At 37.6% G+C, this 26,343-nt stretch overlaps 1 protein-coding gene across 1 annotated transcript in view; it reads left to right on the forward strand.

Moving 5' to 3' along the window:
* Psmd14 (proteasome 26S subunit, non-ATPase 14) overlaps positions 1-26,343 on the forward strand; it is an 83,657-nt gene that overhangs the window by 22,044 nt on the left and 35,270 nt on the right. The window lies entirely within an intron of this gene.

Consider the following 26,343-nt stretch of genomic DNA (forward strand, 5'->3'; position numbering starts at 1 on the left):
ACCATGTTTTTTTAGAACATACTGATCCCACTTACGAATTCTGTGGCATCCAGAGAACTTGGGAGACCTGCCACCGATGTAAAGTTCTACTTAATCTGTTGCTCTGGCCTGTGCTGTTTTTAAACCACAGTGCTAACAGCTTCTTTCGTGGCCTTCACAGTCATGGTGGTTGGTGATCTGACTGGCGCAGTCAGGCAGTGCTCACTGCCTGTTGGCCATGGAGCTGGCACACTGGCAAGACTCTTTGTACTTTCCCATCAATAAAAGCTCATTTTCAAATGTCTCCTTTATAGAAGTGTATAGTAGCCTAAGGCCACATAAGTGTTGAGATTTCTCATGTAGTACTTGTGTGAAATGACTTACTTTGGCATTTGTTCTTTACATTTTGTAAGGATTTAAATCACTTATTGGTAACTTACATCTTAAAATTTATTCAATAACTTAGAAACATAATTTCTATAAATAAAAAATTCCTTTCTCACTGTTGTGTATCTCTATGACTTGGCCTTCTACATTGTAGGATGCTTTCCTTGGGTTGATTCTTTAGGTGCCTGTGAAATGTTTAGACATTAGAGTCTGAGTGACAGTCCTGTGTGGAGTGCGGCTTGTGCTGCTAGGCTTTGCTTTTCCTAAGAAGGCCACATCTCTAGATATTGAGTAAGCTTCCTGGTCTCTAGTTTGTGTAGGAAAGAGAGAGTATATTTATGTGGGAACAGTTGAAGGTCTCTGGAGCTGGGTAAGTTCTAAATAAGTACTAAAATCCATAGAGGCAAGAGCTGGAGAATGTAGTGTCAGCTTGTAGGTGATTTGGGTTTAATTTTTTTTTATTCTCCCAAAGTAGATTTTTCATATATTGCATCATCTCCAGGCCTTTAACTCCTGCGTGCAGACAGTTTCCAGGAGAGAAAATTAGCTCTTGTATAAGTACTGCGTGCTAACCGATTGCGCCACTGGAGCATCAGTGAACTCCTGTAGTGTGGTGTCTTGGGTTGCGTTTTCTTTTTTGTTTTGGAAAGTTTGGGTGGTATTCCTTCTCCTCTGTAAAAAAAAAAAAAAAAAAAAATGCTTAGTACTAAATAGATAAACATTAACTGGCTAGTAGATTTCTCTTAGTAGGTGAAGAAATCAAGACATTGTAACAAGTAACTTTAGTATAACTTTGAAAAAATAGTACATTTGAAAAAATGGCTTTTAACTGAAAGACTGTTGCTTTTCTGTGCACTTCTGTAGTGAATAAATCAAAGTATAGAAAAGGAGAAGAGAATTAGATGCAGTTGTGTGACCTGTGATTTTCTTTGCCGGGTAGCATGTTGCCATGTGCCTTTGAACTCTGTCACTGCAGCACTTCCTGAGCATTTTCTTCTGCACTCCTCAGAAGTAGGAACTCTGTGATATTTTCATCACATCCCAAGCAATAGTTTGAATAAATGTATGTTTAATGATATGCAGGTAATGGCTGACAATATTTCTAGAAGTACCAAGAAGGTGGTTTTTGTTTCTTAATTTCTGTTAAGCCTGAGAACTTCTCAGCCTTTTGTGCTTCTACTTAGCATAAATCAGGAAGTTTGTGTTGTATGAGAAACAAGCAAGGTGTTTTTATATAGGCAAATAATTAAATTTTAAATATATCTATATTAAATATATATTTTGCAGAATGCAGAAGTTATATTTTTTTAATTCTGCATGTCCCTACCACCCTGCTCCCTTCTCTAGAAACAGTTGTTACCTTCAAGATCCTGCCTGTCAATTGTGTCTGATGGCGTTTTCTTCAGGTGTATGAAATGGAAAAGAAGGTAGAAATATATAGAAATAATGTGTTGTAGCTTTTAGCCACATATGGCTAGCAAGTCTTTGAAGTATAACTGATAATGACTAAAAATTAAATATTTATTTAACTTTAATATATTTAAATAGCTTCTTGAGACAATGGTTACTGTATTGGACAGTGTATTACACATTTATAGTCAACCCTGAGGATTATTCCATTCCTTTTCTGTCTCTAAAGCTCCCTACCTGATGCTGGTGAATGGACTCAGGGCTTTGTGAATGTTAGGCACGCACTGAACCCGGAGCTAGGTCTTCAGCTCTACAGCTTGTTTTTAACTCAGCCTTGCTCTTTTGGAGTGTGAGGTGTTTAGCCAGGCCTCTCTTGGTAAACTCTTGTTTCCTATCTCATTTCAGGTGTTTCTGTCCTTTGTTTTACAGACGGATTTGTAATAAGCTCCTCTTTGAGGTACACATGCATTCCTCCAGAAGCTAAATTTCTAGGATGGATGGTTGTGTTTACTCAGAATAAGTTAGCGTGGTCTGGTAAACATAGCACAAGCTTTGGATCTGAGATGAGGCTTTACATGAACTAACTTTGAGTCTAAACTTCTTTTATCACAGGTATTGTTAGCTGCTTTTCTGTTGCTGTGTTAAGGCACTATGAGCAAGGCAATTTATGAAAGGAAGGTTTTTGTTTGTGCCTGTGAGTCCTAGGGATAAGCAGCATAGCACATACGATATCTGGAGCAGAGCATCTCAAACAGGAAGCAAAGAGAACAAACTGGGGACGGTACCAGGCTCAAAGCCTGCCCCGAGTGACCATAACTCCTGCAACACAGTCACACCTCCCAAGCTCCCAAAATACTGCCACCAACTGGATCCTAAATATTCAAGTGCCCACCACATCAGGCCATCTCATTAAAATGACCACAGATGCAGTAAGTCGCATCTGCCTTGCAGTATGTAATGGACCACAGATGCAGTAAGTTGTATCTGCTTCGCAGTATGTAATGGACCACAGATGCAGTAAGTCGTATCTGCTTTGCAGTATGTAATGGACCACAGATGCAGTAAGTCGTATCTGCTTTTCAGTATGTAATGGACCACAGATGCAGTAAGTCGTATCTGCTTTGCAGTGTGTAATGGACCTGTCAGATGGTGCTAGAGGTTCAAGTGAGAGGTGGTAATGATCACATTGCTGTTACTCTATTGACAACAGGAACATAAAACAAGCCCAGAGGCCTGTGAGAAGGTTGAATGTGCTGGAACCTTTGGGATGGGTTTAGTTAACTCACTAGATTGTAAATGTGGCCTGTCACTCCACCCTTTACTTACTTGAGCTCCCTGAATTTCGTGTGGCCTCTTGTAAACTATGCTCATGTTGCAGTTTGTGTATCAGCTGGCAGAACTGTTCATATCATGTTGTCAGTGGTGCTGTGTCAGTCAGTAGATAATTTAGGCAGAGTCACTGTCTGAATGCAGAATTGAATGGATTTGAATAGCATTTGGTTTATCAGTAGAACACAAAACGATGAAAAAGTTTTTGGTTTGTGCTGGCACACGCTGGAAGACAAAAGCAGGCCAATCTATGAGTTCAAGGACAGCCCTGTTTTGGGGGGCGGGGGAGGAAAGGAAAGGCTTATGATATTTAGACTAAGCAGTTTTTGGTTCTAAAATTTCTATGAGTTTGGATATAGTTTGTCTCTTTAGTATTTACAACGACTTTTGCTTATTTGAAACAAAACCCTTAGAATTATATTTGAGCCAGGCAGCAGAGGCAAGTGGGTATTAGTGAGTTTGAGGCCAGCCTGGTCTATGGAGTGAGTTCCAGGACAGCCAGGACTGTTACACAGAGAAATCCTGTCTCGAAAAACCAAATAAATAAATAAATAAATGTGTGTGTATACATGTATATACATATATATATATATATTAAAAATTTATAACTTGGTGCCTTGGTCACAGGAGAGCTTATAGTAAAAGTATCTTGTCAACGTTTAGCACTGTCATTTGAATGTTTAAGCTTTAGAAATAACTTATTCAGGGTGGTGAGTGACTCATCGGATAAAGGCATTTGCTGCCCAGTCTGCTGGCCTGAGTTTGGTCACTGAGATCATATGATAAGAGAGAACCTGTTCCCACATGTGTCCTCTGACTGCGTGTATGTCATGACATGTGTATCTGTGAAGAAATAAAGAGCTAGAACGTATTCAAATTACATTTTTATTGAAATGTTTGTTTGAAATCAGTAACCTAAAGTTTTCCAAGAATCCACATTAAGAATCAGTTTCAGATATGCTCTGTATTTGTATGAGCAAGAGGGAAATGTGTTCTGTTTGTTTTCCTATCTTTTTTAGCCTCTACCTAAAAAGCATATTTGTGTATTAAACTCAGTTCAGAGAAAAACAAAGTATCGAACTTTTATATCTGAATTTAGTACATATTTCTTAAGTGTACATGTTATATTGAAATTAGATTTGCTATTTTTTGGTAGACGCCAGTAATCTTAAGTATTAAAGGTTTATTGTTAGAAGTAGTAGGAGGAATAGCACTTATGTGCCAGGCTCTATACCAAATGTATTCCATATGTTATCCCATTTAATCCTTACATTAACCAGTACCATGTGGTATGATTAGCACCATTCACAAAAAAAGTGAGTCTTAGTTTTAAGCAATAAAGATGCAACCTCAGATGTAGGCTTTCTGATTCTAAAATACTTACACACTATTGGTATCTCGTTGATATTTTAGTTTGGGAAGAAATTTTTCAGATTGCTGCCAGGTGTTGTTGTCTTCTGTACTATACCTGAGTGTTAGGTAGGGTTAGCAGTGTAAATTGTCATTCACAGATGCCACTGCAGTTGACTTTGAACCACAGTAATGTGCTTTTCAGAGTGAATTTGCTGGTTATTAGGGTGCACACATTTAGATCAAGCACGTGACAGGCAAAGGCAGAAAGATCTCTGAGTTTGAGACCAGCCTGGTCTAGTATCTCTAGACCTGTAGCTTATACAAGTTATTTGTCTGCCTTTATTTCCTCATATTTGCATTTGATTTAGTTAAAAGGCTAAGAAGTAGTATTTCCTGTGTTTAAAACAAAGGATAATCAGTACTCTTCAGGGACATGTATGGGTCTCTGGAGAATAAATTAAATCTCCTGAGAGTGGATTAGTTAACCACCAAACTGAGTTGTTTTAAATAAGCCAGCATAGGACCTCCTCTGGGCATCTTTAATGCGTGGATTCTCCACACATTAGCTTGTTGGCTGCTCTTGCACACCCTGCCATCATGTAAATGCCACTTACTATAAGGTATTCACCAAACCAGAGCAGATACTGGTGCCCTGTGCTTAGAGCTCTACAGCTTATGTTAAATACATCTGTTTTCTTTATAAGCCTCCTAACTTCAAGTATTTGTTACAGCAAGGGGATGGGGACGGGAGATGGGGGGGGCACAATATAATCAAAATGACTGTTGAACAGTGGCTGACAATTTAAAAAATGTGATGTATGTACATAATGTAGCATCATCCAATAGTAGGAAAAGCTGGAACAGTAGGGTAGACCTAGAGAACATTGTTATGTGAAATAAACCTGGCACAGAAACACAAATAACGTGATTTTACATACATGTAGATAATAGTGGTTCCCAGAATCCAGTAAGTGGAGGGGGATCAATATGTAAAACGTTAGCAGTCTGGAAGAAAGGTTTGGATTCTCTTAACTACAGTGAATAATGTACTATATGATAAATATGCCTAGAAAGGAGAATGTGTTCAACACACGCACACTTCTATATGTTATCACAAACTGATCATATCAGTGGAGCCACTCCAAGTCAGGGACCCTCTTTAAAGTAATAAAAGCCAAATAAAGGGTATGCACAGTCTGATTCCCTTATTACCACCATAGAGGAAAAACTAGTGTTTGATGACAGCACAGCAGAAAGTTGTCTGTCTGTAAAAGGATCACGAGTAGATTGCTGAGGAGCATAAGCACAGTGAGTAACGGATGTTCAGCATCTTGATTGTTATGAGTCTTTCGCAATGTGTAGTTTTCCTAGATATCCATGGGAGACAAGTATTAGAATCATCCACAGGTAAATCTCTGGCGCATAAGTACCTTATCAAAGGTCACAGTATTTTTACTAGTATTTATGCATAGACCCCTGTGTAATTTACATTCTTTCTAGATTATGTGTGACATCTGCTGCAATGGAAGTGCTAGGAAAGTAGTCGTCATACTATATTGTCCAGGGTGGGAAAGGTCAGTATAGACACACGTCCGCCCGCTAATGACTCTAGCTTGTGCCAAATTGAATAAAACTAGACAGCTCAGTCAAATTGCATCACAACTAATCACCATGGAGCTTCTCTGGACCTTTTTTATCTTCTTAAACTGTAACTCTGTGCTCATTAAACAAGGATTACCTTTTTCTGCGTTAGTTCTTTTGCTAGGGCAAAAATGCCTGAATAGAAGCAACTTGGGAAAGAGGATTTATTTCAGTTCACAGTTTCTTGCTTGGGAAGGCTGATAGTGATGGTGGCTCCTACCTTGGTGGCAAACGCAAGGACAAAGCTCGTTACATCTAATGTGATCAGGAAACTGAGTCTTCGGACGAGAATAAGGACTTCTTATCATCTTCTAGCCCTACCATATGTCCCTTTGCCTGACAAAAGGGGTCCACAGCTTTCCAAGCAGAATGACTGACTGGGGACCAAATGTCCATATCCATGTGGGAGACACTTTACATTCAGGAACAGGAAGCACAATGGAAACTGACAGAGAGCAGAGGCAGTTTCCATTGTGCTTCCTGTTCCTGAATGTGACTGGGACATATGTCTTGCGTGTATTGTAGATTTCAGAATTTTCATTCCCTTTTAGGGCAGAATAATAATTCATTATATGCTGTCACCACACTAGGCGTGGTAGAACCTGGGAGAATTGAGCCGATAAATGAGTCAGCCTAAAGTCTCACGCAATAGGCCGGGCCGTGGTGGCGCACGCCTTTAATCCCAGCACTCGGGAGGCAGAGGCAGGCGGATCTCTGTGAGTTCGAGACCAGCCTGGTCTACAAGAGCTAGTTCCAGGACAGGCTCCAAAGCCACAGAAAAACCCTGTCTCGAAAAACCAAAAAAAAAAAAAAAAAAAAGTCTCACGCAGTAGTCAACTCTGGGGGGTAAGAAAGATCACCCAAATAAAGTTCTTGTGAGTGAAGCTTTATACAATCACAAGGACAAGCCACATGTGGCAAAAACATGTTTTTCCATAGAGGCATATAAAGGATAGTTTAAACATTTAATTGAGTAACACCAACAAACAGTAATGAACAACCTGAAGAAAACTCATTCCTATCTGCTACACTTGCTATGAAAACACATTCTAGGAACAGTTCTGTGTCTTGAAGATACTAGGGTCACAAAACTCTTGTTTTCTTGGAGTGTTCTCACAGACACTAGGAGTTCTCCTTTGGCTCCAGTCCTGGACCGTGTTCTGACATTATGTGTGTATTTCTATTACTTTCTGTTTATTCATTTGTCTTCTGTGGATAGTTGGGCTATCTGCTCTTGGCTAGTGTGAATAGCACTGCTATGAACATTGAAGACATACGTGTTGGAGTCAGGATTTTTTTTTTTAATGTAATCAAAGGTGAGTGACTTGTTTTTGTAAAACAGCTGTGCCATTTTTCCCCAGTAGTCCATTACCCATGCAAAGATTTAAGGAAGGAAAAGATTTTGTCCATGTAGTTTCACTTCTAGTTGCTCTTTCCTTTGTGAAGATCCATATTTCTCTTGCATCATTTTCTTTCTGCCTAAAGAACGAAATATTTTGAGATCCACAGATGTTGCCCATCTTAACCATTAGCCAATATTCCCACACTTCCTAACAGCTAAGCTTTTGTTTTTAATTTCTGAAAGTCTTTTACTGTTTTTTAAAAAAGATTTTTGATAAATGAAACTCTTGGCTGGGCGGTGGTGGCACACCTTTAATCCCAGCACTCGGGAGGCAGAGACAGGTGAGTCTCTGTGAGTTCCAGGCCAGCCTGGTCTACAAGAGCTAGTTCCAGGACAGGCTCCAAAGCTACTGAGAAACCTTGTCTCGAAAAAACAAAGCAAAACAACAACAACAAAAAGGATGAAATTGTTGAATTTAGGAGTCTTTATTGTAGGAACAACCACCTTACATAATTTCAGATATTTTATCCCAGTCTTTCTCTTTTTTTCTCCATCTTGGTGGTGACCTTTGATGAATAAAAGCTTTAATTTTGATGAAGTTCAATATGTAAACTTTGTCGATTTCTGGTTTTGATATTTTATTAGTTACTTTCCTATTGCTGTGATAAAACATTATGACCTAGGTAACTTGTACAAGAATGCATTTGATTGGACTTACAGTTTCAGAGGGTTAGAGTCCATGCTGGCAGAGTGAAGACTGAGAGCTCACACCTTGATCCACAGCCAGAAGGCAAAGGCGGGGAGGGAGAGCGAGCATTGGAAATCACAGTCTTTTTGAAACTTCAGAGTTTACCTACAATTGTACATCTTCAATAAAATCATATCTCCTAATCCTCTCTAAATAGGTTCACCAATTGGGGACCAAGTAGTCAAACATGAGCCTATGGGGGCATTCTTATACAAAACTGCCACAGACATCAAACCTTGTTAAAAAGCATCGTTTAAACCATATTCATATTTACTTATTGGTGTTTCTTAGTAGTGTAATTTTTCTGTTCCCCATCCCACCCCCAGTCCTAGGCTTTGAACCTAGGACCTCATACATACTAGGCAAGTGTTTGATTACCAGACTTCATGCCCAGCTCCAACGTTGTGGCTTTAATATTTGGTTCTGTGAACTATTTTTGCTTAAAACAAGATGGGAGTCCAATTGTATGCTTTTTCGTGCAAATATATTTGTTTGTCTCAGAAACCAAATTTATAGCAAAGACTACTCTTCCCCCATTGAATTGTCTTACAGCTGTTGACAGATTGTCAGCTGTGTCAGGACTTGTCACTGAACTTTCTGTTCTGTTGTGCAGTGACTTGTCTAGGGCTCACTCTTTTCTCCTTTTGGAGCAATGCCCTTCTATTTTGTGAATTTAAGTATTTTCCCCTGGTATATTAGTGAAAGAACGCTTGTTTCCAGTGCCCTGGGAGTTTTGCCTTTCCCCCTGATCCTTTGGGGGTGATTCTGTAGGTTCTGTTGCTTCTTCATACACATGTATTGATTGGTATATAGCTGAATTCTCAAAATCTAATGACCCCTAGAGCTTTAAGATGACGCAGCTGTTTCAGTCTCCCAGTAATCTTGGCTATCTTACTTCATCTCACAGACCCCATAAGATTGCCTCGATTCCCTACCCTGCACTTCATCTTGGAAAATGTCTGAGATAGTAAACGGGTGGCTGTGGGTAGGGCTCATCTCGTTTGTTTCCCATTTGTTACCTTGCCTTGTCCCATTTCTTTGTCATAATTTGTTGTTTCACATGGCTTTGTCCTTTGCAGGGTAGGATAGAAATCTAAACTCAGTTCTTGGTATTCCTTTTTTTTTTTTTTTTTGGTCTTTTGTTAGAAGGTAGTGCCACTGAACAGTTGTGTGGCTTAGGTGGTCCTTGAACAGTTGGTTTACTCGCCTCAGGCCTGATGACTAACAATCACTGCCCCTCTCATTTACTTTTTAGTGGGAAAGACTGATGTTGGAATAGATGTTCTAGAACAATGTTTCTCAACCCTTCTTAAGCTACAATCCTTCAGTACAGTTCCTCATGTTGTGGTGACACCAACCATGACATTTTTTGTTGCTACTTCGTAACTGTAACTTTACTGTTGTTGTGAAATGTAATGCAAATATCTTGTGTTTTCTGAAGGTCTTAGGCGACTCCAGTGAAAGGGGCATTCAATCTGTAAAGGAGTAGTGATCCATGACTTGAGAATTATTACTGTTCTAGGAGTCTTTTGTTTGAACTTTAGAGAAATGGGCATTAGACTACTGTGTAGTTTATAAGAGAATCCACCTAAATTGAACAGTTAATTGAATCCAGCTTAACAGAAAATGCTGATTTTTTTCCTTAGAGGTAGGAATAAACAAAGTGAGATTGAGGCATATATGTTTATGTGTAATTAAAATTTGAAATACAGGGCAAGATTTTAATGTGTGATAGATAGTACTAATAGAAACAGATTGATCCATTCCCATTGACATTTGAAACCTATTTTCCTCGGAATAACATTTAGAGTTTCCTTTAGGTAGAGTTTGTGGAACACTTAATATAAGTATTATGATTAATAAGTCATTGATATGTTTCCAATTGTTCAGTTGTGCATTAGTTGTTGTAATCTTAATTTTTCACATGCATAGGTGAGATCCTATATCAATCAATCCCCAGCGCATTTTAAAATAATGAAAAATTCAGGAGTTGGCCCCGATGGCACATACGTGTAATCTATGTACTCTGGAGAAAGAAACAGGAGTCTAGCAAATTCGAAGCGTACCTGGACTGAACTGTGAACTGTAATAGAGAAGGGAAGAATGGGAAAAAGAAAACCAAATAGCTAGTTTGTCCCACAGTTTGTAGTTTGCTGAGCCATTTTTAATCATAGTAAACAAAGACATGAACAAACTGAACCTAATTGTCTTAGCAGCAGCAGAAGGTATACATGGTTGTGTTTAATAGTAGGATTATTGTGTAGTAAAAATGCATGAATGATTTTCACATATTAGTGTGATTAATTTATACTGATATAATAAAGGAAAAACAAGTTGAGAAATTATGTATTCTAAATGAATGATGAAGTAAATAATTTTAATGCTGTATCACCTGTATACAATAAAGAAGTACATGATAAAGCCAGAAAAATTGGGGCATGCCTGTAATTCCAGCACTTGTGAAGTTGAGGCAGGAGGATAAAGAGTTTGAGGCCAGCCTGGACATGTCATTGATGGCCAAAGAAAACAAAATAAGGAACCCTCCCCCCAATTTTTTTTTAAGTTCGCTAATCAGCAAATTAGAATAATTGCTACATCTGGGTGTGCAGTGGCTGCTGATAGTCAAGGGAGAAGAATACAGCTGCTGTAGTGATTTGTTTTGTAAGCTGGATAATGATTTATTACAGAAGTAATATTTTTTAATTCCTTGTATTTTATAATAAATTTTACAAGAAACAAAGGAAAGAAATTGGCTAAATCTGCATGTGTGTGTGTTGTTCACAGTGAGGATGGATGTTGTCACTTAGCCCCCTTTCTTTCTACTGCCACCTTGTTGGCTGCTTTCCTAGAGGCGGCTTTCTACTTGGGCCTACGAAAGATCACATTATCTTAGGTAAATGACCTCTATGCTCAGTCTTGCTGCCTCTTTGGTTCGCTGTGTAGTACTTTTCTCTCTAGTTTCTTATTTATCTTATTTTTTAATCTACTCATTCTTTTGTGTGGACCTGAAATTCTGAATGGAGAGCACACAAGCTAAGGATTGTCTTCTCATGTGTGCCTGGCTCACAAGAGCATCCGGATGTTTGGATGAGAGAGTGCATCAAAATAAAAGCTAAAGTGTATTTACTCACAGACTTTAAAGAATTATTTACTGAACATCATTTGAGGTGTGTGTTTAATAATTTTCCTTCAGTGTGGAATTCTCCCAGTTTATCTAGCTTCTCTGAAATTGTTGACTCGATCAATAGAAGCATGTAAAGCACTCTCAGATCTGTGTAAAGTTACAGGTGAGTGTTTGGTGTCATGGAGAATTCATGATGTGTACCTACATTGTAGAAAGGGGGAAGAAACCTTGCACAGGTAAAGTACAAAAGTTGGCCAGGCTACAGTTGGGATCTGAGAGCCCAGCAGGCTATATTGGGGGCATGCTCTGAAATATGAACATTTCTTCCTTAATATAAAAGATGTAAGGCCAGGTGGTGGTGGCGCACGCCTTTAATCCCAGCACTCTGGAGGCAGAGGCAGGCGGATCTCTGGGAGTTCGAGGCCAGCCTGGTCTACAAGAGCTACTTCCAGGACAGGCACCAAAGCTACCGAGAAACCCTGCCGAAAAACCAAAATAAATAAATAAATAAATAAATAAATAAATAAATAGTAAAAGATGTATTTGCAGTTAGTGAATGTTTTTTGTTTGTTTGTTCATTTTTAATGTTTAGAGAGATGCTATTTCAATGTAAATACTGGTTTATAACAAGTGGAAATTTTACCAGTGAAATATAAATTAATGTGAATTATGGGTGTGAACCTGAGCCTTGTGAAGTTGCTTTAATGTTAAAGCTGTTGTTTCCTATTTCTATCTCTCTCTCTCTATCTCTCTATCTCTCTATCTCTATCTCTCTATCTCATCTCTCTATCTCTCATCTGTGTCTGTCTGTCTGTCCTTGAGATAGAGTCTCTCTACAGACCCAAGTGTCCTGGAACTCATTACATAGACCAGGCTGGCCTTGAACTCACAGAGACCCACTTGCCTCTAGAGGGCTGAGATTAAAGGTGTGTTTCTTCTTTCAAGACAAAGAATTAACAAATTTTGAGAAAGGTGTTGGTATGTGTGCTAATATAAAGTTGCCTCTGGCTTAAACTAGGGAAAACAAGAGCCTTAGAACAAAGTACTTAGAGTTACTTGGGGATAAACTTGCTAAATTTAGCAAATAAAAATACTAGGTTCCCGGTTAACTGTGATTTTCAAGTAATAATTAATTTGAGACAGGGTCTCTCTCACTGTGTTATTCTTGCCCTGGAACTCACTGTTAAACTAGACTGGCCTCTGACTCAGAGATCTGCCTGCCTCTGCCTACTCCGCTCCTCCAGGTGTTGGGGTTAAAGGCATATATTGTTACTCTTCATCTAACTTTTTTTTTAAAATACGGGTGTGTTCTAATTGCTGCATAGGGTATACTTATTAAAAATATTTATCAGAAATTAAAATGGAATTCATTATCATGCATTTTAATATGGTCATTCTATTATAGTAGATGCTATGATGTTTAATTTTTAGGAAATATTGATTGCTTTTTATATTTTTGAACAGTCTTGTATTTTCCTTTTTGGTCAGGGTCTAAACAGCCTCTTGAAGATTAGATACCATGTTACTGTTACAAGCTTTGTTAATGTCAGATTTTAGCACAAGTTGGGGATCTTAGGTAATTTCTGGTAAGGGTGAACAAAAATTCTTAGGAGATAAAAATGGGCTTCATGTCTACATGAATATGTTTGTGGTAAGTTGCATGTTTGGCAAGTACTCAGATTCTTGAGTTTTGAGGTCCAGCCTACAGGTATTTCATGCCTTTCATAATAGATTTTGGTATTTCCTAACTGGTCAGTCCCCACCTGCAACCATATTTTACCTCTCCATTTTTTTTTTTTTTTTTGTCCCAGACAAGCAATCCTCCAGTGTGCTCAAACTGTTTTGATGCACTTCTTCCTAGTGCAGCCATTGTTCATTTGGAAGGCTAGCTGTTATCTGTGGTTCTCACCACCAGTCTATGTCAGCAAACCTCCTACCATCAGAAACGCAAGAACCCTTTAAATCAGTGTGCAGCTGACTTCTCTCCTGGGTTTAAACATTAGTTGTGTTTAAACCTTGTTTTGTCTTTGCTGTGTCATTTGTCTTCAGTGTTGAATAAAAGTAATACCACTCTGGCTAAGATACAGTGATTCTCGTGCATGGAGAAAGGTCTGGGAGTCCTTTGTTGTCGGGGGTAGGGGGTGATGGGGGAGTGGTGTGTGACCAGAATCCTTCTGGGGCTTAATAAGATGATGAGCAGTGGAGAGCCACTGTGAGGCCGAGTGCTCTTTTCCCTTAACTAGGCATACTAGGATGGAAAGGACTGTTTACTTATTTGACTCATGAGGTTTTTTGTTTTTTACAGTTCGAGCTCTCTTTGCAAGTGCCTTATATTTTAAAGTAGCCATTTTATGCTACGCTATTTAAATTACTTTAGTGCCCCATGCTATTTTGGTCATCCCTTGTTGGCCTGTGAGCTGTGAGATACTTTCTAAATCTCCCTTTTCTTTTTTTTTTTTTTGCTTTCATTATTAATATTTGCTCCTTATTTTTCTCCTAGTTTTTTAAAATAACCTTTTTTTCGCTTCCTCCAGAAGTTAGTTGTTATTTCAGTGTGCCAGGTCATGAGTTAGAAACAACTAAATCTTAGGGACTCAGCATGAATAAGTTTTCTTTTAGCCACACTGTGTGTGATGGTTCAGCTGGATTCTCTGTTCTGGTATTCTCATTATTCTAAGATGCCAGGTAACAAACAGCATTATCACTGTTTGAAAGTTTTCTTTGAGCACAATACAGGTCAGGTCATTTTTGCTTCTCTTTCTGTGGTTAAAGCCAGTTACTTGTTTACAGCTAACTACAAGAGGTCAGAGGAGTCTGATACTTTTATGTGCCCAAGAGACCTAGGAGTATTTTATACATAGCAAGAATTGCCACATGTAATTCATCCTACTTTGTACTTCTGTGATATTTTGTAAACTATGTCTCACTGAGTTAAAGTTACAATAAATCTACAACAATATAGAATTTGATATGCTTGGAAATTGGCTGTAAACCTCTGAAATTTCACGACAGCTACCTGGGCAAACTTGCTCCAATGGTTTTATTAACCGGGTAGTGTAGTCCTTAGCTTTGTAAGTTTAGGTCAGTGGTCTTTTACCAGGAATCTCTTGGGGTCTTTAAAACAACAACACCAACAATAAAACTTGCTGGGTACGGTGTAGTGGTACAAACCTTTAAGCCCAGCACTTGCAAATAACCTCAGCACTTGCTAAACAGAGGCAGATGGATCTATGTGAATTCTAGGTTGGTCTGGTCTACTTAGTAAGTTCCAGGCCAGCCAGGGCTACATACCCTGTCTCAGAAAAAGGAAAAAAAAAAAAATGCCTGAATCCCACACGTGAACAGTTACATCAGAACTTCAGGCTGGGCCCAGGCATCAGAGTTATTTTAAGTGACATGCAATTTTGAAATATTAGCAGGCTAAGAACTCCTAACGTGTTCAGTACTTGTTTCTGGAGAGGCTCTTTGAACACCAGGCCTTGCTTTGCTTTTATTATTCCTAAAGCTTACCATGTTTCCTGTCATTTTGGCCCCAAACCTGTGTTATATATTCATTTTTATATTTGTGTATAAATATAATATGTAGTTTTGGAGACACTACATTTTAAGAATTAGCACTACATCTAATTAGTTTATCATATACATATCTAATGCTTGTCATACTGTCTGTCACACAGGTTTTCTAAGTCTGTATGTGTGTATATGTATATATATATATATTCTGATGTCCATGCCCACATTCACTTGTTTCTTACATGTTGTTCTTTTGTCTTTTTCTTTCATTAGATGAGATAAATAACATTTGTAAAGAAAGAAACATGAGGATAACATTTTTTAAAATAGAAAGCAAAAACTGCACACAGACAGGCAAGGTTCCGTATTGTTTAAACACCTTCAGGGCCTGGCTCTTGTGGCTGCTGTTTCTAACAGCTGATCACAGTAGCATCCTCTTAACCTTCAGCTCCTTTGATCAGTGATGCAACTAATCCTGTCTTGAACTCTGCCTCCTCTTCCAGTGGTGCCCATTGCTTGGATGTTTGATAATCAGCTTCTTATAGTATGTGCTGAAAGAATATTACTTCTGGGGATAGCATGTTAAAGGAAAACCCAGACTTGAGACAAAACAGGTGTAATCTTTATACACATTCCATACACATTAATTTCACAATATGTTCTAAGACATAGTTTTTGTATGGGAAAACATATCCTTTGAGTAAGAAACTATTTCTTTCGTGGGTGTCAGCTAATTTTACATTATTTGATCTATATTAATAAATAACTTAATAACTTAAATAACTTTTCTCATAAATGCAATGCACTAGTACGTTTACCTTAATTTTTGTCTTTTTTATGTGTGTGTGTGTGTGTGTGTGTGTGTGTGTGTATGTGTGTGTGTGCGTGCACGTGCATACTTGTACCATGGCACATCTATGGAGATCAGAGGAAAGTTTGCAGGAGTTGATTCTTTTTCTCCAAATAGGTTCCAGAGACTAAGCTCAGGTACTTACTGAGCCATCTCTCCAGCCCAAAAGGTCTCCCTGTGTGTGCATGTGTGAGTGAAGGCAAGGGGGTAACTTTGGGTGTTCTTCTCAGAATTGCCATTCACTTTTTTGAAATAGTCTTGCATTCTGGCCTGGAGCTCACCAATTTGGCTCTACTGACTGGTCAGTGAGCCCTAAGGATCCTCTATCTCTGCTTCCTGGGTGCTGGGATTACACTCTCCACCATACCCTACCATGCCTAGCTTTTTACATGGGTGCTGGGGATCACAGAGTTTTTGTGCTCTTGTGTACACAGAGCAAGCACTGTGTTGACTGAGCCATACTGCCAGTCCCCAAAGGTCTCCCCTTTTTAAACGTTCTTTAGAAAAACATCCATTCAAATTGAAGCAGAATTATGTTTGACATCTAAGTTTCTGCAGTTTGGTCAGCTCATACTGTTGTTTGGACCTCTCTGAACTCTAATGCATAGGATAGTCTCTGTTACGTGTCTGTGCCTGTTAGTGTATTGCTTGCTTTTGCTTTGTTCCCTTCTGTTCCTTCCCCACTTGGGAAAGGCTTGCATATTCACTTCTTAGCACAAGGGAAGATGTATCAAATTGGTTATTATGATTTAGGTATTCTCTTTTATTTTTGTTCTTGTTCTACTGTGCTACAGTTTTAATTTATTTTTCTTGGGTGCCTTCTCCTCTGTAAACTTTTTAAAGGCGTAGAATTGCCTACCTTTTCGTAGTCACACATGACAGAAGGCTTCCTAAGCTTGTGATTATTGAATGAATAAATAAGAGCAAGCAGTCTGTGTGTGTGTGTGTGTGTGTGTGTGTGTGTGTGTGTGTATCCATGCATAGATGTGTGCATAAGTGATAAGATCGCCAAGAGTGACTAGGAGTTGAACTAATGAGTTTTAAATGCTTCACAAAATGATCATTTGCAACTAACTTTGTAATTCATTTTGTAATTGAAACACTTAAAATAAGCAGTACTAGTTGAATAGTACTTTTTAAATGGAACCCAACCAACAAAATGGCTCAGCTCATAGCTTGACTATGAATTTGATCCTTGAAGCCTGTGGTGGAAGGAGAGAACTTATTACTGAAAGTTGTCCTCTGAGTTCTGTATGTGCAGGCTTGCTCTCTCTCTCTCTCTCTCTCTCTCTCTCTCTCTCTCTCTCACACACACACACACACACACACACACACACACAAATAAATGAAAAGAAAAATTTAAATGTGAGTGTGGAGACCTGTTAACTAGTTGCAGTGTCTGTTATGGAACAGTTTGATGTTTCAGTATTTGTGTTGTAGGGAATTCCAGATTCTGCCTTTCCTGATCCCCTATTTGAGTTATAAAAGACAGCATAATTTGCTGTTCCCAAATGCTTACAGTTATTTTTAGGTTCAAAAGTTTGAACTTTTAAAAGTAGTCAGTTGTTGTACTGGTTTTTTCCTGTCCTATGGCTGTTAGTAGTAGTTACACAGAATGAAGGGCATTTAGTCTGTTCTGGTAAGATAGAGTTTATAGATGTCTATTCTGACTGATATTCATGACATATTTTACACACATACACACACATTTTTAAGTAGGTGAAAATTGTTTTAAAGTGACTGTCAAAGGGTGGTCTTGGAAAGAAATGTCAGAATTGTGCACCAGACACTGGGCCACCAGTTCTTATGCTACTTTGATCAAATCTCTTTATTACTGGGGCATGGTGTTGTCTCTGTGTCTCTCCTGCTAACATATTACTTTCACCTCAGTGCCTGTTCCCACTGAAATTTTTATATTTTTAAATTACTGGCTCTTAAGGTGCCACTTAGTTTGTTGTGTTGGAGAAGCTCAGTAGGCTTAGATTGGGAAAGTTTTCTAAGCGGAACTGGGTTTGTCAGATAATTAGAGGGCTTGAGAGGAGGTGCAAAGGGAGAAAAGAATATTGTATAGGAATATGCTGGATTCCCTAGCTTGTGCATCCTTGAACCATTGCATTTTCTATCATTTTTAGCTTCTAATGAATAAGCACATTTTTTAGTATAGTTCCTCAGGAGTCCAGTGGTATTTCAACAGTGAGTAAAATTATATCTCCATCATCATATTGGTAATTATTTATCGATTTATCACAGATATTTAGTGTCAGATATAAGGTATAAGTTTCAAATGTTTACTTCTCGACTTATAATATTTTTATTAAAGTCAGTGCTTTCAAGATTATTCAGATTCAAGATATAGCATGGGTACATTAATCTTTATCGTATTTAGTATCTTGTCTATATAGTTTTTATTCCTGAAGTAAAATATAGGGAATATTAGTATTTATAAATGTGGCATTTGAAAAGCGATGCATCATTATTTTGACATTTCCATTCTTATTTTCTTCCCTTTTTTGTTTCTCTCTCTTTTTTTTAAAAAAGAATTAATGTGCCATCTGGAAACCTGAGATCATGCCATAAAAGGAATTTTGGCTTTTTTTGGCAACCAGTCATCAGGATATGCTGTGACTGCACCTTATCAGAATAATGAAACATAATTAGAAAGGTGTATTAACTCCTATGCTTCAAAGCATTTTTATATTGAGAATTTTGTATGCACATTAAAACTAAAAAAAAAATGCTGTCAGTTTATCTTAATGTTAAGGTGATAAATTTTATACTTGTTGGATTCTTAAGCCTGAAATGTTAAATGAAATTTCTTGTGACTAAAATGGTTCTGAGCTATTTCTAAACACTGTATGCTAGATTTTTGTTCTGGTGTTAAAATAAGCAAATACAATTAGTTTGTATGTTTATCTGGAGAGAGTTGCAGTATTACATTGCAATTAACTTGCTGTGTTCTTTTCTGAATAATGCAGTCACTGGAACTGTCAGCCAAAGGACTCCTCCCCCCTCTTTTGGAACAATTTTAACTCTAAAAAGTAACAAGTTTTTAAAAAATTAATTGAGAGAAAGCAGCTGAAACCATGTAGTGAAAGGGTTAAGTCCACATGAAAGAATTCATTTCCACTTTAATGACCTAGCCTTGCTGGGTTAGGACGGTGGGGAACAGGCTTCTGACTTGCTCTCCTATTGCCAATTAACACCTCCCAGATCAGGGTGCTCCACTAGTCAGGGAAGCTGGGCCGCGGAGGTAGCTTCCATGCAGCTTGTTTTCACACTCGTTGTTTAATACGCAAAGATTAAAGTAGTAAAAGGTTCTCTCTTACCTTGCTTGGTAAGAAGAGATAAACAATACAGTGGTAGTTAATTGTATAGGTTTTGATTCATTTATTATTTTATAATTTTGTGTTTAAGACGGTTTAATTGACAAAACTGATGGTGGTAGTTTCACTAAATTTATGGATTTTATAATAGAATTGAGGCCTATAAATGTTAAAGATATTTTCTGTCAACCGCTTAGCATATTGTACATTTGTTTTGTATTAAAATACAATCACCTTCATTTGTTAATAAAGTCTCCTTTCTCTTTTTAAAAAAAAACATACATTTTAACAGATTTAAAGATAATTCTAAAATTCAAGACCAAGTATACACCTTAAACAGTTATAGTAAAACATAAGTCTGTAACATTTTAATACTAAAAATGTTTCATGTCATTTCCCAAAGTAAATTTATATTCTTAGATATTAGGGGAATGTTTCAATTCACTGATACTATTTATTTTAGATTTCTTTTATGGGCCACTTTGGTTCATGATTAATCAGCAGGTATTTTAATAACTTAATAAAATTGGCTAAATAATTGATACCAGTTCACACTAAGAGAAAGGTGGAGTAATATAACTAATAGTGTTAACAAATTGTTAAAAGGCCTGAGTAGGTAACACTTCGAGGCTATGGTTTTTATGCTGTTATAACGGCAAATGCCTTTTTAAAATTTTTTTTAGCACTTCGTCAACAAGGGCTATCCAAGTAATAGTCACAGCTTTTTTTTTTTTTTTTTTTATGCTGGATCAGATTTTTAACCTTCTAAATGAGGAGAACACCAGACAAAACAGAAAACCCACCTTTCATTTAATTTAACTATATTTAATATTTTTAGACGTGTGACTTTTTCTGTTTTACTTGTACAAAGGTGAGCTTCGTGCTGTTGTAGAGTGCATTGTTTTACATCATTGGTGGGTAGTTGCTGATGTCTGAATGAGGCTAGCTCCGTTGCCTGTGGATCAGTTATTCTACTGTTTAGATTGTTGACACATATATTTCTTTCAGCTTAAGATGTATATCTCTTGCCTCCACTTTTAAAACAAACTTTAAACACTCAGATTTAAGTAATTTCAAAGTGCCCAGAAGGAATTGAGTACTGCAGATTTAGTAACAAAAGCTTTTCAGTTTCTGATCTTTGTGAGGGATATACACATCTAATTCATGGAGTACCAGAATTATATAACTGTAAGTCATATTCTGATTTATTTGTTTGTTTGTCTGCTTTAAGACGTGGTCTTGCTATGTACCCCCATGGTACCTCCCGTGTAGCCAGGTTGGCCTCAGATGTGCATCAGTCCTCCTGCCTCAGCTTCTTGAGCTCTGGGACTGTAGGTGTGTGCTGCTATGCCTGGCAGGTTCTGGGGTTAGATAGGAGCATCCCTTTAAGTTTTAACACTTATCCTTAGAAAACATTTAGATGTTCTTACTTTACGGACCTGCTAGATAGGTGTGTGTTTATTTTGAGTGGAATTGTGTGAAATACAGGCTGGTCTTTGTTAGCGCTGTTTTGTTGTTGTTGTTGTTGTTGTTTTTTGTTTTTTAGTTTTTAGCTTGCTTAGATTATCTCTTTACTAAATTCTAGTGCTTTCAGTTTTGGCAGAAGTTGTTAAAGAACCTTGACGTTGACGTTTAACTTCTAAAACATGCTTTGCATTCTGAATGTGCTGGTGAAGTAGTTGTCCCAGAGAGCACAGGAAGAGTTGGCACAGTGTAGAAGCTGATAATTTTGAGGTTGTGTTGATGAAGCACCAGAAAGAAGATCCTTTTGTTATTGTATGTTGTTTAGTGTACATTTACCCTAATAATAGTTAGAGAATTTACTGCATTGTTAGATCTATTCAGCCATCAAATGTTTAATCTGAATAGTCATACTTGATTAACTCTAGTTACAGAAAGAAAATCCATTTTCCATGTATCTTGGGCTATCACAAGATTTTTCTCATGGTGAACCCCAGTCTACTAGCTTGGATAATGTTTCCCGTTGACTTGTAGGTCTGTACACATGTAGTCTAAAGTCAGTGGTCCTCAAGCTTCATCAGCACTTAGCTTCCTTAGAACCCTAATTTCTGGGCCGTGTAAGAAATGTGTGTTGTTGACAAGCTTCCAAGTGATACAGGCAGGACCAGTTCAGAGTTTGTGTGTTCAGAACTATTAGTCTAACAGTTGTATTCTGTCAGGTTTTTTTTTTTTCTTCAGGTATTTAAAGGGTGTTTTGTTTTTACTAAATGTCCTCACAGTTTTCATAGTTTGTCATGACTTTTCTCATGCTCCTGTCCTGTGATGCTGTAGATTTTGAGAGTAAATTATTTTTTAATTATGGAATCTCTTACTTAAAAGTCAAGAACTGGCCAAAAATCTCCATCCTTTAGTGCTTAAAAATACTTTGCACTAGTAAACACTTAAGCCTACCTGTTCGCTTTGTGGACTAGATTGATGGCTAGTTAGCTTTCCCTTCCATCAAAGCCCTGGAGAATCGGCCTTCATGCCAGTGTGTTTGGTGGCTACACTCCTTGTAGCTTTCCTTTTTGTTACCTCATATTTATTGAGCTATAGTTGACAAAATTGTATGGTTTTGAATTATATGTGATGATTTGATATGTTTATATTTTGTGGAGTGATTCTCACAATCATGGTAGTTTCATACGCATTACCCTTTTCTCCTGTTGCCTGCCTCTCTCCCTCCCTCTCTTCCTTCCACTTTAAGGGAGGCTTCTTTCAGGATTCTTAATTAAAATATCTCTGATAGTTGGACTTGATGTCACATTCCTTTAAGCCACAGCACTCCGGGGGCAGAGGCAGGGGGATCTCTGTGATTGCGAGGCTAGCCTGGTCTATGTAATGAGTTCCAAGACTGGTAGAGCTACATAGAAAAACCCTGTTCCTATAGCACAGATTGAGATACTTGCTTTAAGTGTGTGCTTATTGCTTTTTAAGATGACTAAAGCTACCAGAGGATAAGGCTTCAACTATGGTCTTTAATTGTAGGTTAAGTTCTTGGGTTTATTTGCATTATTTAAAGACAGCTATGAACATTCTAGTTCCTGCAAACATCTTTGTTTATTTACTCAAATAATTTCTAGGAGTGAAGAAATAGGTCACAAAGTTTGTACAACCCTAATGCTGTTGCTATACATTGTTCAGCTGCTTTTGATGGATTACACCAGTTCATATCACCACCAGTGCAGCTCAGTGTTTCCTTCATTACCCTTTCCAAAAGTGGACACTGTAAAACTTGTCTTGTTGGGAAAAAAGTCGTAATGTGTTAATTGGTATTGCTTTAATTAAAGAAGGTCAGGTAGGAGGTTGAACACTTTTCATGTTTATATCATTTTGTGTTTCTTAAATAATTAGCTTTTATATTCTTTGCTTGTGTTTCTGCTGAGAGCTTAGTAATTTTAAAAATTTGTTTCTGTAATGACTTTTTTTTGACATAACTAGTAGGAGGCAACTAATCTTCAGACTATTTTCCTTTTTAACTTTTTAGTATTCAGAAATTTTTGATTTTTTTTTTTTTTTGGTTTTTCAAGACAGGGTTTCTCTGTGTAGCCTTAGGTTATATTTTAAATTGTGTATTCTTTCATCGATTGCTTTTTACCTGTCAGATATGTTACTGCTCATATAGACATTCATCGTTAGAAAAGTTTTTGCAGGGGTTGGAGAGATGGTGTAGTGGTTAAGAGCACTGATTGCTCTTCCAGAGGACCTGTGTTCAATTCCTAGCACCCACATGGAAGCTCACAGCTGTCTGTTACTGCAAGATCTGACACCCGCACATAGACATACATGCAGGCACAACAAACACTGTTGCACATAAAATTAAAAAAAAGTTTTAAAAAGCCTTTGCCATGCTTTTTCTTTTTTAATGTAGCTCTTTAATACTCTTGGTTAATACTGTAGCATGATGTAGAGAAGCAAATTTAGTTTTTATTGCTTCTATTAAGCAATATAAAAAGAAAAATAAAATATGTTCAGTTCTATGATGGCAACTTGGAAAACTAATTAAGTGAAATGTTCAAAATAGCATAGAAGTCTATTTAGGTTCAAGATGGAGATAACCTGTATTTATCAATGCATTGACTGAAAGATTTACAGCAGCTAGCTCTAAAAGTTGCTGCAGAGCCAAATGTTTTAATAGTGAACTCACTGAATTTTAAATACTTGATAATTTAATGTACGTACAGAGCAGATATATAAATGGAAAGCTTTGTAACTAGAAAACTTCTAAAAGTTTCCAGATTATTTTATAAATGATATCAAGACCTAATAATCTTAACAAAGAAGAATGGGCCAATGTCACTTTTAATCTGAAAAACAAAATGTAAATGCAAACTACTTAATTGATTTTTAGAAGTGCAAAGATGGTTTACTATTATGCAGTGTTATTCTGTTTCAGTGAAGAATCACAAACCATAGTAGCCACTGTGGCTTTCACAGTAACGTGCATTCCAAAAAAAAAAAAAAAAGAGAGCGAGAGAGAAAGAGAGATTTGTAGCAATTTGGATTTTTAAATTCTGGGTGCTTAATTGGTTTAGACTGCAGATGTTCCAAAATCTGAACATGTCTGCTCCTAAATTGTTCAGTTAAGTCAGTTTTTTTGTTCGCTCATTTTCTAAGTCTTTGTATCATTACTTTTTAGCAACATATACATGAATTTCTACTTTAAATCAACTTGGAGGTACATGTATCTTTTTAACACAAGACATTGTTCATCATTGTATTTGTTCATAAACAGTTTATTTCATCTTATAACATTTGGTATTTTTAAATTTTTCTTGTTTTTGGATTGTGTGTGTTAAAAGACTTGAAATTGAATGGCTGCAGGTAAAACTTTTTACTGTTTAGTACACTGACTCTTGTAGCTCTAAACAAACCTGTTTGTAAAAATAGAAAAAGCAAGTCTCTCCACAACGTCCCACAATAGTGTCCACAAAGCTGGAGCGCCCCCAGCACCTGGCTCTTCCATTGCTGTACAGCCAGTCTGTGGTTCATTCCCTTTATCCCCCTGACTTGGTAAGATGCTCATAAACTCTGTTCTAACTTTTAAGCAGTTACTTTCTAGAATAGTCACCACTGAACTCTATCCCTTTCCATTTATAAGAGATAATATTATATTCACTGTATGGAACCTACAATACATTTATGTTATTTTGTCCCTATTCCTTCTTGTGTAACTTCTTAAATCTTGTCTTTAAAACTATATTACAAAGAAAATCGTATTTACTGACAGAGGTTTTTAAAATGTTTGTTATTCCAATTTTTGGATGATTTTTTTTGAATTATCAGTATGCTGGGCTACAGAACTGTTTACCAAAAAACCACTTTGTGTAGATTTCTATAATTCTACCTTTTTTCCCCCTTGAGGCTAAGTCTTTGTTATTTAGCTATTGAAGGTTTTACATCCCTCTCTGAACTCTGTCCAGAGTCTTTAGTGGGGTCGCGTCCTTACTGCCTCACTGCGTTTTATTCCTCACAGGTGAGTGTAGACGGACATGCAGGTGTGCTGCAGCCTAGACGAGACACTCACCGCTCTCCTATTTACCCCAGTTTCTCTTCCCTCTCCTTTTCCTGTCTCACTGTACATTTAACTGCTACCAACTTCTCTCTACTTCTTGCCAGTACCCCATCCCCACGGCAAGTAATTTTATTCTCTGGCTAACATGATTAAGAGATAAAATAGATGGCCCACACCTGAGAGAGAGGTCAGGAGGCTGAAGCCTTTGAAGCCAACCTGGTTCAATTAGCAAGACTTTGGAGGAAGGGAAGCAAGAGGGAAAGGAGGGCAGGTAGAGATCCTTTTGGGATAGGGAGGAGTTCTGGAGAGGTAGGTGGAGCAAACAGTAAACATCCTAGCACTCATACAGTAAACATCTCTGATAGTCCTACAGACAGTGCTCATACAGTAAACATCTCTGATAGTCCTACAGACAGCGCTCATACAGTAAACATCTCTGATAGTCCTACAGACAGCACTCATACCAAAAGGGCCGTGGTTTTTCCTAACACAAGGTTTCTGTTAGTATGATTCTGAACCTTAAGAAAATAGGTTGTAAGAGAAGTAAACTCTCTCCCTTTGCATGTGCTTGCTTCCTCTCAGATAACTGCTGGAAAGTCTTTAGTTCTATCGATTTCCTATTCCATTTTTATTGATTCATTTCTTCAGGAAGTATTACTGAGTTCTTGCTGTGTGCCAGATACTTTGCTACATACAAACAAAAAACATACAGTGAAGGCAGTTTTCTTACACTGATGACCGAAATAGTTTCTGGATTCTGTTAGTGATATATTTAGGTGAAAATGTGGTCACTTTTTTCTTCTTAATAATTATTTTCTGGCAAGTTGAAAAAGACCATTTTAACTAGAGAGATGGCTCAGGGGCTAGTTAAGAGCACTGATGGCTCTTCCAGAGGACCAGGGATCAATTCCCACCACCCACATGGCAGTTCACAACTGTCTGTAACTCCAGTTCCGGGGGACCTGACACCCATGTAAAAACACCAACGCACATGAAATAAAAACTAAAAAAAAAAAAAAAGCCCCACTTTTGTTGACATTACCAAATTGGGTTAAAAGAAGGACACATACAATTTTTAAAGTTGTTCTATGTCCAAGAAATAACTTGAATATGGTATTTATCATATTAAGGCTAACTTCCACAAATGTATCATCACCTCTGACTTGATACAGTCTTCCACTTTTTCTTCATGTCTTTAAATTTTTTTATTAATTTATTTATATGTTATGTATAGAGATGTTTTGCCTATACATATGTTTGTGCACCGCATATGTGCAGGGCCTGTGGAGGCCAGAGGAGATGTAATGTTCTCATTTGTGAGCTATCACAGGCTTGCTGGAATTCAAGCCTGGGTCCTCTGAAAGAGCAGGTAGTGTTCTTAACACTGAGCCATCTCTCCAGCCCCAGTTCTTAATCTTCCTTAAGTTTCTTATCTAAGTGAGTGGAATTAAATTATTAAAACTTTTATAACTTCAGCATAAAGTGCTTTGGCTTCCCAGCTGGTTTTCATTTTGAAAATCTAGTTGAAAGAATCAGCAAAGCTGCATTCAGTGACGATAAATGGAGAGTTTGACTTGGGAACCATCTATAGTTCTAGTTAATGGTTCCAGCAAATATTGTGAGATTTTTAAATGCCCCTGATAGAAATCGATAGAAAACACGTAGACTGTTGGTGGAGTATGCGTAAAGCAGTTGTTTAATTTCAGCAAGTAAAAGCATGAACGCAAACGAGGATGAGCGGTTAGCATCTCTGACCTGGTAGAAGGGTGAAAAGGTCACAGCAGTTAGGAACTGTCTTCTGCACATCCCAATATTAAAGAAAGAAAGGC

The sequence above is a fragment of the Microtus oregoni genome, unplaced genomic scaffold, assembly GCF_018167655.1.
Source record: "Microtus oregoni isolate MIOR12 unplaced genomic scaffold, Mior012 000037F_ref0000500, whole genome shotgun sequence".
NCBI classification, from domain to species: domain Eukaryota; kingdom Metazoa; phylum Chordata; class Mammalia; order Rodentia; family Cricetidae; genus Microtus; species Microtus oregoni.